Below are 13,533 nucleotides of genomic sequence, written 5' to 3'. Positions count from 1 at the left end.
TTTGAGCTGTCAATAGAAGCACTTCACACTGACACATATTTGACAAAGCTCTGAGCCTGGACAAGTTGAGTTTTCAATATTTAAGCTAGCAAAACAATGTTGTTTTTGTTGATGGGGGAGATGTCTCTTGGGAATATGTTTGGTTTTTTGCTCATTTTTAATTCTCCTTACACCTAGACTTGGTAAGGGTATCAGTGCTCCAGTACTACCATGGTCAACAAACAGCCCTGCTAGGCTGAGGTACTCACCTCTCTTGTTTCACTCCAGTGCCCTTCACACTTTATTACCAAGGTCTTTGGTGTTTTACATTTAATGTAAATATATTTTAAGCATACTTTGCCTTAAAATGAGGTATTTATAAGGATTTTGTTAACTCTTGAGCTATATGCATGTGTAGATACTGGCAGGGTTGTGTTTGGTTTATGATATGCTACAAACATTTTAATTAGTTAATAAACACAAATATATCCAAATGCCTTGATTATTACTCTGCTTTGATAGAACTGGAGTGGCTCATTTAGCTATTGTCTGTTCAGTGAGCATAGAAAGAAAATGTATTTCTGATCATTGCATGTAGCTCCGGAGGTGGGATTCACTGACTTGTCACCCAGGAGATTTGAGTTATAGTCTAAACTCTCCTATATTTTGAACGTTTTATGATATTTAGATTCTTGTCTGGCTGGAGATCTAACTAGATTTTTTTTTTACATTCTAAACTAATAAGTAGGGTCCCATAGTCGTAAGAGTACTGTACACATATCTTCTGAGTCTATAACAATCTCTGAGCTGATGTGTGCACATTTTCATACTGACCATACTGTTTATTGTTAAAACTGCACAAGCATATTCTATGAGACTATCTAGAGGAGTGCCTCTGAGGAGCATTTCTTTGCCATCCCAGATTTGTGTATACAACCTCATGACAAGGGACCACTGTAGGAACACCATTTAACTTCAACTATTATCTTTTACTATAATTTCATTTAAGAACTGAGGAAATCAACCATCCTCTGATCTCTAAAATTGTCTATCTTTGATAACAATGCATTGTGACAAAGATGTAAATAATTTAGAAACCTCATACATTGCTGGTGGAAATGTAAAACAGTTTTGATCAGTGTTGCAAACAATCTGGCACTTCCTATAAAAGTTAAAGCTTCAGTCATATGATCCATCATTCTACTTTTTGGCATATGACCAAGATAATTAAAAACATGCCCATAGTACTTAATGGAAATATTGTCTATTGTATGCAATAGTGTAAATAATCTAAATGTCTATCAATTGATGAGCAAATGAGTAAACTGTAATATGTACAGTTAATATAATTTTATAAGTTGAATTCTAACACTTGGTATGTCATAATTTAACCTCAAATCATGCAAAATGAAATTTTCTAGATACTGGAAAGCACATGTTATATGATTCTGTTTATGTTAAATAATTTTTATTTAATTTTATTTTGAAAGGAAAACTAATGATGCCATAAGATAAATTAGTGGTTGCCTACTACTGATTGCAAAAATGGCATTAATAGACATGAGTTATCATATTTAGAGGATGAAAATGTTATAGTCATGACTATACCTCTTACTATATTTGTTGACATGCACACTTGAAATGGATGAACATCCTAATATATAAAAATACCTCAATAAATCTGTTTTCAAAAATATTCTGTGATCACTGGTCTCTGAGTTAATTTTTTCCAGTTTAATTACTTTCCATTTATACATATCTGTTTGTAGGCATGAACCCATTACACTCTCCACTTCCTCTCTCACACAAGCATGCATGCACACATGCACACACGCACATACCCCCTACTTAATTACTCAATTCAGGGCAAAGAAAAGAGGTAAAATTTAAGTCCTGTTCAGTTATATTTTGTCTGAACTATCTACATAACCTGGAAGAACTAGGAAGATAAATCACTGTTGTGTGAAGTCTTCAGGGGAGAAGCTGATGAGTACAGGATGCCGCAGGTAGGACACTCACAATAAGCTCAAGGCTGATTCCCCCAGATTTGACCCTGAAAATCAATGAGTTTATTGGGCTTCTTTACAGAGCATAAGCGAGGGGGTTATAAAAGTGTTGGGACCCCAACATAGCTGCAGTGTTGAAAGGTCTCATCTCAGCATGAATGATAACCTCCCATTAGGTGCATAGATGGAGTTCCCTGGCCCCTGAACTTCTGTATCTCCCCCTGAGGTCACAAGACCTCAAATATCATTGCATAACAGCTGGTACCAGGGGCTCCTAATATCTCATGTAAGGGTCTGACACCCCTTCACTCCCCCTCCATCTATGAGGGAAGGTCAGGAAGCCTAAGCTAGAGCCTTGGGAGGGCTCAGTCACAGCTGTTTCTGATAAAGATGGCAATCATTTTTCTTAGAGACTCTCATCCCTCAATAGTCAACTATGTAGAACTTAGAGGACGAAGTTTTATGACCTACCACTCGGACCAAAAGAGGAATGACAGGGGAAGCTACTACAACCTCAGGAATGCATACAGGAAAAATATATTAGGGAGGGGAAGTACAGTTACAGACCACAGAAAAGTGTATTAGAGTCACCAATGAATGGAGAATTGGTGGCAATTAGCAGCATATAAAAGGCTGGAATTGTGGTGAATCTGTCCTGCTTCTGTGTGAGAAAAGGACTTTATAAAATCCAAACCAAGTCTGATATTCTCATTTGATAAAATTGGAAATGCTTGGGATGGGGAGATCGCTCAGTGGTTAAGGTGCTTACTTCAGAGCCTAAGAACCTGAGTTTGATTCCCCAGTCATCACATAAAGGTAGATACACAAAGTTGTGCAGCAGCTGGAGGCCCTGGTACACCCATTCTCTGTTTCTCTTCTATCTCCCTCTGCTTGCAAATAATAAATAAATAATATTTTAAAAACTTGGAAGTGTTGGGATAACATATTAAACCCACCAATTTATTCATAGTGACTAAGGTACAGAAAGATTGCACATGTGTGCAGTACCTTTGTCTACTTTGGAGTTGATGTCACTGTTGCTGTGTGCCTATGCCAGTTGTAGGGCAATGATTTCCCACTCTACCCTGAAAGTATGTGGTGAGGTGAGATCTCTGAACAGATGAATCACAGCAGTAAAGTCATCAGCGTATCAAGTGGGAATTTTTATGTGATTATTAATTTTTGGGGGGACTAGGAAAACTTCCTTATGTTTACAATGTGACTGGCAAGTTTCTGTGTACCTAACAGTGTGCCTTTCAAGGCATAGAAACTATATGTACACAGGTGTCAGAAGTTCTGATGCTGCTTGTTTAAGCAAAATGGATACCTGTTGAGGGCAGCTACTCAGTTGCATAACTATCAGCCATGGTGTTTCTCCCCCCATGTCATTCCTAGTACTAGAAAATCCCCTTTCTTTTTTAAGAAATATTTTTAAATATTTTATTTATTTATTTCGGCAAGAGAGAGAGAGACAGAAATTAAGAGGCAGATAAACAGAGAATGGATGCATCAGGGCCTTCAGCCACTGTAAATGAAGTTGAACAACAGATGCATGCACCACCTTGTGCATCAGGCTTGCATAGGTCCTGGGAAATTGAACCTGGGTCCTTTGGCTTCATAAGCAAATGCCTTAACTACTAAGCCATCGCTCCAGCCCCAAAATCCCCTTTCTTAATAACTCCTTTATAAGAATGGAGCAGTGACAGTAAGGATGAAGAATAAATATTTAGTGGTTACCCCTCATAGACTTTCCTAGTTTTATATTTTATCATAATCAATCACGATGTCCCCAGGTGGCAAGTGCTGTTTAAAACCTTCACTTTTTTACAGCTTTGAGTTCTTTATTAAGATGGTCTTTTTATGAGTTTGTACTCAGTGAATACACTCAAGTTGGTACCATTGTTAGCCTCCTCCCTGACCACCCACATCTGCAGGGACCCTCCTTGTTGTGGAATATGGGTCGTGCGTTGTGGGGTTAGCCTGAAGTTCAGGACTGGAGAGATGGCTTAGCTGCCACATTTGCCTGCAAAGCCAAAGGATCCCAGTTCAATTCTCTAGGACCTATGAAAGCCAGATGCACGAGGGGGTGTATGCATCTGGAGTTCATTTGCAGTGGCTAGAGGCCCTAGTGTGTCCTTTCTCAAGTAAATAAATAAATATTTTTTAAAAGAAACTGAAGTTCAGACAGACTTATAATTTTCCTATTCTTCCATAGCTATAAGTGATGTACTAGAATTCCAATATTTAATCTATGAATTTTGTTGATATTTTCCATTCCTTATCAAAATAATTTTTATAATCCTGGCATTTAAATAAAACATTGTTGGGATAGAGAGATGGCTTAGCAGTTAAGACATTTGCCTGCAAAGCCAAAGGACCCAGGTTCAATTCCCCAGGAACCATACAAGCCAGCTGCACAAGGTGACACATGCATCTGGAGTTCATTTGCAGTGGCTGGAGTCCCTGGCATGTTCATTCTCTTTCACTCTCATTCTCCCTCTCTCTTCCCCATCTCGAGATCTATCTACCTCTTTCCCTCTCTCTTTCCCAAGTAAACTTTTGAAAATTTAAAAAATGCTTCTTCGTCAGGCATAGTGGCACACGCCTTTAATCTCAGCACTCGGGATGCAGAAGTAGGAGGATCTCTATGAGTTCAAGGCTACCCTGAGACTCCATAGTGAATTCCAGGTCATAGATAGATAGATAGATAGATAGATATCATATATATAATACATATATAAAATACATATTAAAATATTATTATATATAAATACATGTATAAAATACACACACACACATGTATTTTACTAACAGTTATTTCCAGATTCCATGGCCACATCTGAGAAAGTAAACTTGTAAGTATGAAAAACAAAGAACCATAGAGCATACTATACTTTTCTACTCAGCCATGTGCTGTCTATAAAAACATATCCCATGTCATATGGGCATTTGTTAGCATTGTCAGGACACTCTGATGTGCATGTATATACGTACATACATACATACATATATACATAAACACAAATATGCACACACATGTAAATAAAATATTAAAATAATAAATATCAAGAATACAAACAACCCAATCAAAAAACAGGATATGGAACTGAATTGAGTTCTTTAGAGAATTCTTCATATTTCCTCTTTAGTGTTTAATTTATTTTTAATTTTTACTCACTTTATTTTGTATGCATGATCCATCAGTTCCATGCTTCATTTCATCCCATATTTCATTTTATTATTTATTATATTACATTAATCTATATACTTGCATACATTGCTGTGGTGGTTTGATTCAGGTGCCCCCCCATAAACTTAGGTGTTCTGAATGCTAGGTTCCCAGCTGATGGAGATTTGGGAATTAACACCTCCAGGGGGCAGTGTATTGTTGGGGTTATGGGTATTATAGCCAGTTTCCCCTTGCCAGTGTCTTGGATACTCTCTTGTTGCTATTGTCCACCTTATGTTGGCCAGGGGGTGATGTCTACTGTCTGCTCATGCCATCGTTTTCCGCTGCCATTGTGGAGCTTCCCCTCAAGCCTGTAAGCCAAAATAAACCTCTTTTCCCACAAGCTGCTCTTGCTTGGGTGATTTCTATCAGCAACACAAACCTGACTGCAACAGTAAAATGGTACCAGGAGTGAGGTTGCTGCTAGACACCTGACTGTGTAGCTTTGGCCTTTTGTAGCTGATTTTCAAGAGGAATGTGGGAGAATTTGAAACCTTGGCCTAAGAGATTCCTTGAAGTGCTGTAAGTACAGCTTGATGGACTATTCTGGTCAGAGTTGAAAGACCTGAATGCAGTACAAAGTATGGTCTGTGAGGTTTGGTTTATGAGGGTGAGAAAGAGCTTTGCTTGGATGAGCTAGCAGTTTGTGTGAAAAGCTTGCTGTTATGCCCATGTCCTGAGAAGTTGTGCAGGGGTGCTTTGTGTAGAAATGAACTGGTGTGAGCAGAGGGATATGGTACAGAAAGAAAAAACTGGGGGATCAACTATTTCCTGTTGAGCTGCAATTGAGAGATTACAACCTTTGATACTGGGCTAGCTGACCTGCACTGAGGCAACAGGAAGAATGTAGACTATTTTGGAGGGGCCTGAGTGCTCAAGGAGTGTCCTGTTCTTCAAAGTCTACTTTATTACCCCCTGGATTAACAAATTGGCACACTACCTGGTATTGTGGACTATGAGGAATGCAGGAAAGAGAGGGTTATTGAGTTTGCAACACAGTCTTGTGTTTTGGAAATGGCCATGGGCAGTGTGAAGCAGGTTGGCTGGTTGCCTGCATAGAGATCCCATGGGGCCATAGGGGTGAACCATGGATTGCAGTGGCGAGCCAGGGGATATGCCAGGGCCACAAGATGACTGCTAAGGAAAGCTGCTGACCCCAATGAAGTTTTCCAGGACTGGGAGTAGCCTAGCTGCAAGGGTGGAATTGGAAGTCCAGAGACTTGTTGCTGGTTAGAATTATCAGACTTGGAGAGTTATCTAACTGGGAGATTTGTCACTAACTAGAGCTGTTGGACTTGGAGCTACAGAGTTTGGTGTTTGCCCTGTTTAAATTATGTATTGCTTGAGTATTTCTTTGCTGTGTTCAATGCCATCTTTTGCAGTGTGAATGTTTATTCTGTGCCCCACATCCCTGTCAACATTTGTTGTCCTTTGATTTTTTTTTTTAATGATTTCCATCTTTACTGGTGTAAGGTGAAGTCTCATAGTTGTTTTAATTTGCTTTTCCCTAATAGCTAGGGATATTGAACATCTTCTTAAATGTGTATTAACCATTTGTATTTCTTCCTCTGACAATTCCCTATTCAGTTCTCTGCCCCATTTTTGGAGTGTGTTCTTTGATTTCTTTTTCTTATTTCATTTTTTGACTTCTGTGTAGATTCTATATATTTTGCCTCTGTCAGTGGTATAGCTGGAAAATTTTTCTCCTATTCTGTGGGTAATCTAATGGCTCTGATTATGGTGCATTTGTCTATGCAGATGCTTGTTAGCTTTATGAGTACCCATTGATGAGTGATTGTTTAACTTCCAGGGCTATCGGGATATTGTTCAGGAACTCTATTCCTCCTCTTATATTAAGGAACAATCCTCCTAGTTTTTTCTTCCAGTAAGAGAAGAGTTTCAGGTCCTAAATTGAGGTCTATAACCCATTTGGACTCTATTTTTGCATTTGGTAAGATGTGTGGGGCTAGTTCCATTTTTCTACATATGGATATTCAATTTGTTCAGTTCCATTTGTTGAAGATGCTGTCTTTTCTCCAGTGTACATTATTGGGACCTTTGTCAATGATTAAGAAGCTGTGGTTACTTGACCTAAAGCCCAGGTCTACAGTTCTGTTTAATTGGTCTGTATTTCTATTTTTATGCCAGTACTATCCTGTTTTTGTTACTATACCTTCATAATATAGCTTTATATCAGGTATGGTGATATCTCCAGAGGTGTTTATTTTGCTGAGGAGTTTTGGATATCCAAGGCCTGGTGCCATTCCATATAAACTTTGAGATCATTATTTTTTTTTATCTCTGTGAAGAATAATGCTGGAATTTTTATGACTATTGTATTAAATTTGTATATTGCTTTTGGTAGAATTGCAATTTCACAATATTAACTCTACCTATCCAGGAGCATGAGAAGTGTTTCCATATTCTCAAGTTGTCTTCAATTTGTTTCCTAAGTGTTTTTATGTTTTCAATGTATAGGGTCTTTCACATCTTTTGTTAGTGTTATTCTAAGGTATTTAATTTTTTGTTGTTACTCAAAATGGGACAGCCTCACTAATTTCTTTCTCTATAAATTTGTTCTTTGCATATATATAAGCTATTGAATATTTTGTGTTGATTTTGTTTCCTGACACATTGCTGAAGGAATTAATCACCTTTAGAAGTTTTGAGATGGAGACTTTTGAGTTACGTATGTATAGGATCATGTTATTTGCAAACAGGGCTAACTTGACTTCTTTCTTTCCAATTTGAATCCCTTTTATTTCTTTCTCCTGTCTTTTTTGATTAGTTATGCATATAGTGTGTATACAACCATGATAGTACCATCAATAGCCTTCACCCTATTATACCCCCATGGGGTTATGGGTCTTGTGTTGTGGGGGTGGCCATCAGTTATGGGGGAGAGGCAATGTCTCTGTACATAATGATCAAATTTATGACTCTAACAATCTTTCCTCCCCCTCTTCTACAAATTTTCCTGAGACATATTGGGTTCATTTCAGGTCTATTTCAATGATGAGGTCTTGGGAGTCTCTGTGTCTCTGGATATCTGATTTGGTAGGAGTTGAGTGTTCTCTGTATGTATCGCCCTCACCCTTGTGCTAATACCAGGTTCACAGATAAAGCAGCTCTTGCTTGTGTCCCCATTAACTCTATGGCCTCAGCTGATGCTCTGGTGAGGTGTGATGGGCTGATTAGCTCCTCAGGTTCTGTGTCTATCTGTAAAAGAGAAGCAAATTCCCCAACACAGAGTGAGGTCAGTGCAAGATACATGGATATCCATTATTATTTTACAGAGAATTGAATAGGTATAGGCCCTCTTTTAACCCATTATTGGTGGGGCCTTGATATTGAGAGTGGACTCATTTTTGGATATGGTTCTGACTTGTTTCCCCATTCCAGGTATGGGTTCCATTCCGCTGAGTGGATCTGTTAGCCAAGTCAAGAGTACTTGGTAACCCACCATGGCTGTGTGCCACTATTGCACTTGTGTGAGCATCACATCAAATTGATTGCTTCTGAGTAGCTTAGACCACAAGTTGCTTAGACAGATGTTGTTCGTTTTCCCTCAGTCATTCATGTAACACCTTTTGGAACTAGACAAGCTAACTGTCTGGAGATTGACTCTCTTCCATTTTCCAGCCAGGGTGCTCCATGTTCCATCCCAATAGCATATGGTATCTTCAGCAATAGGCTCTTACCATTAACTTTTGGTGGGTCATCAAGTACTCTGACAGAATTCTGTCTTCTTTTGGGAAACCCTGTAGGTCTCTCTGATCAAAAGCTCACTTTGGATGTTACTAACATGCTGGTACTGGGAATTACAGGTCAGTAAAAAGGGAAAAGAAGGAAGAAAAATATAGATAATATAAAAGAGAAAGAGAGAAGAGAAAGAAAGCAGGTGAAAGAGAGTGAAACAGGAGAATATTGAGCATAGTCTTTATCACACCCTCTCCAGGCACCTGTGATTCAGGTGTTCTCTCTAAGCACCTGATGAATGTTTGACTTTTTAGTAAGTCTTTCAGGATGTAGGATTTTATACCATTTCCATTTGGGTCCAGATTTTTGTCCCACCCACCTTTACCCTCCCCTTCTGCCCCATAATCCCTATTGTCCACTCCTTAAGATGTTTATCAGGTATGTCAGCATCTTGGATAGATTCAGGTTAGGAGCCACAGATGAGTGAGATTATGCAACAATTAACCTTCTGTGATTGGGTGGAGCTCACTGAGAATGATCTGTCCCAACTTTGACCACTTTTCTTCAAATTTCATTGTATCATTTTTCTTTACTGCTGCATAGAATTCCATCATGTAGCAATACTACATCTTAGTTATCCATTGATCTAAAGATGTACATCTGGGTTGATTCCAGCTCTTAGCTACTATGAATTGAGCAGCTATAAACATGGTTAAGCATATATCTTTCAGATGATACTTGGAGCTTTTAGTCTAAATGCCCAGTAAGGGAATAACTGGGTCTGTTGGTACCTCTATAGTCATCCTTTTTAGGAGTCTCCATATTGCTTTGCATAGTGGTTTTACCAGCTTACATTCCCACTAACAGTGAATGGGGAGGGTTCCAATTTCTCCACAACCTTGTCAGTATTTGTTGTCACTAGATTTTTTTGTTTACTATCCTTACAGGGGTAAGTGGAATCTCAAGTCATTATAATTTGCATTTCCCTGATGATTAGGGATGATGAGCATTTTCTTAGGTGTGTGTTTGCCATTTGTATTTCTTCCTCTGAGAACTCCCCGTGCAGTTCTCTGCCCCATTTTGTGAGTGGGTTGTTTGATTTTGTATTGTTTAGGTTTTTGAGTTCTTTGTACATTCTAGAAATTAGGCCTCTGTCACTTGTATAGCTGACAATTTTTTTTTTCCCATTCTGTGGGGAATCTGTTGGCTTTGCTTATTGTATGCTTGCCTGTGAGAAAGCTTTTCAGCTTCATGAGATCCCAATGGTTGAGTGAATTTAATTTCCTGAGCTACTGGTTTGTTTGTTTTTTTCCAGGAAGTCTTTCCCCACTCGTTATCATACAATGTTCCTCCTATTTTTTTCTTCCAGTAGTATCAGAGTTTCTGGTCTTATATTGAGGTCTTCGATCCATTTGGACTTGATTTTTGTGCATGGCAAAATGTGTGGATCGAGTTTCATTTTCCTGCATATCATTATCCAGTTTGTCCAGCACCATTTGTTGAAGATGCTATCTTTTTTTTTTTTTTTCAGTCTACATTGTTAGGGCCTTTGTCAAATATCAAGTAGCTGTAGTTATTTGACCAAATTCCAGGTCTTTGATTCTGTTCCATTGGTCTATAATCCTGTTTTTATGCCAATACCAAGTTTTTATTACTATGGCTTTGTAGTATAGCTTTAGATCAGGTATGGTGATGCCTCCAGAGGTGTTTCTTTTGCTGAGAATATGCTTGGATATCTGTGGCCTTCTGCCATTCCATATGAATTTTGAGATCATTTTTTTCTGTCTCTGTTGATGTTGATTTTTTTGTTGGCATTTCATTAATTCTATATATTGCTTTTGGTAAGATTGCCATTTTCACAATGTTACTTCTGCCTACCCAGGAAGATGGGAGGTATTTCCATTTTCTCAAGTCCTCCTCAATTTCTTTCTTGGTTGTTTTTATGTTTTCATTGTAAAGGTCTTTCACCTCCTTGGTTAATATTATTCCAGGATAGTTTTTTGATGCTATTGAAAATTGGACAATGTCACTGATATCTTTCTCTGTATCTTTGTTTTGCATATAGGAAGGCTCCTGATTTTTGTGCATTGATTTTGTATCCAGCTGCTTTGCTGAAGGAGTTAATCATTTTTAAGAGTTTTGAGATGGAGTTTCTCATGTCACTTATGTATAGAATCATGTCGTCTGAAAATAGGGCTGATTTCCTTCTTCCTTTCCAATTTGTATCCCTTTTTATTTATTTCTCCTGTCTTATTGCTTGAGCTAGTACTTCCAGTACTATGTTGAATAGCAGAGTTGAGAGTGGACACCCCTGTCTTGTTCCTGATCTCAATGGGAATTCCTTTAGTCTCTCCCCATTAAGTATGAGATAGGCTTTTATGACCTTTACATATAGCCTTTATTATGTTGCGATATAGACCATACATGCCTATGCTCTCCAATATTTTGATCATGAAGTGATGTTGTATTTTGTGCATCTATCAAAATGATCATGTGATTTTTGTGTTTAAGCTTATTTATGTGGTGTATTACATTGACAGATTTCCCTATGTTGAACAATCCCTGCATTCCTGGAATGAAACCTACTTGATCCAGGTAGGTAATGCTTTTGATGTGCTGTTTAATTCAGTTTGTGAGAATTTTGTTCAAGATCTTTGCATCTAAGTTTATCAGGGAAATAGGTCAGTAGTTTTCTTTTCCTGTAGCATCTCTGCATAGTTTTGTATTAGGATGATACTAGCTTCATAAAAGGAGTTGGGGAGCTTTTCTTATTCTCCAGTTGTGTGCCACAATTGGAAAAAAAATGGTTTCAGTTCTTCCATGAATGTTTAATAGAATTCAGCTGAGAGCCATCTGGTCCTGGACTGTTCTTTTATTTTTTTTTAATTTATTTATTTATTTTTTTTTTTGGTTTTTCGAGGTAGGGTCTCACTCTGGTCCAGGCTGACCTGGAATTAACTCTGTAGTCTCAGGGTGGCCTCGAACTCATGGCGATCCTCCTACCTCTGCCTCCCGAGTGCTGGGATTAAAGGCGTGCGCCACCACACCTCACCACTAAAGACAGACACCTCCTCAGGGTGAGGGGTCTAATTTTCTGGCCCACCCTGTTAGCTTATCTCTCTTGATGGGTGAATTGATGCCATTAATATTTAGGGCAATAACTGTGAAGACTGATTTAATACCTGCCATATTGTGGTGGTTTATGTGGTTTGGTATTTTCTTGGCCTTTGCCATTTGTGTGCCTTTTCAAGGTTTGGTTATTGTGATCTGTTTCTGGTAGATACTTGAGGTTGGTTATTTGAATATTCTGTGTGGCTAATTCCTTTAAGTACTTTCTGTATGTTTGGTTTTGTGTCCATATTGTTGTAAAGCTGAGCTTTATCATGGAAAGTTTTTTCTTTCACTATCTATTATGAGGGACACTTGTTTTTTAAATTTTTTATTTATTTGAGAGCGACAGACACAGAGAGAAAGACAGATAGAGGGAGAGAGAGAGAATGGGCGCGCCAGGGCTTCCAGCCTCTGCAAACGAACTCCAGACGCGTGCGCCCCCTTGTGCATCTGGCTAACGTGGGACCTGGGGAACCGAGCCTCCAAACGGGGTCCTTAGGCTTCACAGGCAAGCGCTTAACTGCTAAGCCATCTCTCCAGCCCGAGGGACACTTTTACTAGGAAAAGTAGTTTGGGTAGGAAGTCATGTATTCTTAGAGTTTGCCATGTTCCATTCCAGGACCTTCTGGCTTTCAGCTTTTCCATTGAGAAATCTGAATTAATTCTGATGGAGTTTCCTTTATATTTAAAGTGTTGTTTCTCCCTAGGTGCCTTAAGACTTTCACTTTGTGATTGGTATTTATAGTCTTAATGATAATATGACTTGGAGACTAAGGTCCAGTCTGTTTGGAGTTTGCTAGCTTCTTGTAAATTGATGGGACTTTCTTTTGAGAGAATGGGAAAGTTTTCTTTGATAATTTTGTTTAAGTTTTCCTTGCCTTTGATCTGTTTTTCTTCCCCTTCAGGTATTCCCATGATCTGAATGTTGGAATGCTTAAGGGTATCCCACAATACCCTCATGTTCTGTTCACAGAAATTTTTGAACTTGTTGAAACTTTTGGACTCACAAACTGTTTCTTCTGTTTTGTCTTTCAGTTCTGAGTTTCTACCCTCCACATGGCTGACTCTATTCTTGAGAACGTCTATAGTTTTGGACTTTTTCAATTTGGTTCATATTTTCTACTACTTTTTAATGTATAGTTTCCAATCCTCTGCTGAGTTCCCTTTTCATAACATTTTATGATTTTCTTAATGCTTCTTGGAATTCATACTTGTACTTTTTAATGTCTGCATTGAGCTTAAGCAGCTGGATATTGAGCCCCCCCCCCCCTTTTTTTTTCTCTCCTTCCAATCCTTTAACTCTCTTAGGAACCCTTCCTGGTTCTTTTGTAATAGGTCTAATCAAGTAAGCATACCATTCATACAATTATGGGTCCCTTGTTTAGTTTCTGCAAGTTCTGATATTTGCTTGTCCAGGGTTGCATTGCTTGTTTCTTCATTTTTGGATTCTGATCTGATTTTCTCATCTATGTTTTGATTAGAGACATCCATTGTGGGACTGGGCAATCT

Source organism: Jaculus jaculus, chromosome X (assembly GCF_020740685.1).
Source record: "Jaculus jaculus isolate mJacJac1 chromosome X, mJacJac1.mat.Y.cur, whole genome shotgun sequence".
Classification (NCBI taxonomy): domain Eukaryota; kingdom Metazoa; phylum Chordata; class Mammalia; order Rodentia; family Dipodidae; genus Jaculus; species Jaculus jaculus.
The sequence above is the reverse complement of the archived record's forward strand: the minus strand, read 5'-3'. Positions refer to the sequence as shown.